Genomic DNA, 540 nt, shown 5'->3' on the forward strand with positions numbered 1-540 from the left:
CTAGTTACCGATTTTTAAAAGTAACTCGTTACAGTTACCGTTACTTGAGAAAGTAACTTTTCGTTACTTTTCCGTTACTTTTTTTTAAATCGACGACCAACAATCATAGCGGACGAGCCTAGAGGCTTCTCTAATCTCAAGCGCATTGTAAAAAATTGTGCAGAATTATAACTATTATGCTGGATAATTTTGAGATCCACTATAATAGTTGTAAACGTCCACACATTTGTAAATTTGCAATATGCAAATAAAAATAATTTCTTGGTTTGGAACTAAGCAGATTGTGGAAGTACAATTACAATGTGTATATGTGTAGCTACAAGAACGATAATATGACAATATATTTCGCACTATATATTATTATACATTTAACAACAATACGCGAAAAATTTCTTTTATGGTACGTAATATTACTAAAATTTGGATAATTACAGAAAATATTCAAAATATCCTGCTATAATTTCCAATATAAAATAAGATATATTCACACAATAAAAACAAATTTACATAATTTTTGTGGAATTACTGTAATTTCTGTAA

This window comes from Trachymyrmex cornetzi, unplaced genomic scaffold (assembly GCF_001594075.2).
Source record: "Trachymyrmex cornetzi isolate Tcor2-1 unplaced genomic scaffold, Tcor1.1 scaffold698, whole genome shotgun sequence".
NCBI lineage: Eukaryota > Metazoa > Arthropoda > Insecta > Hymenoptera > Formicidae > Trachymyrmex > Trachymyrmex cornetzi.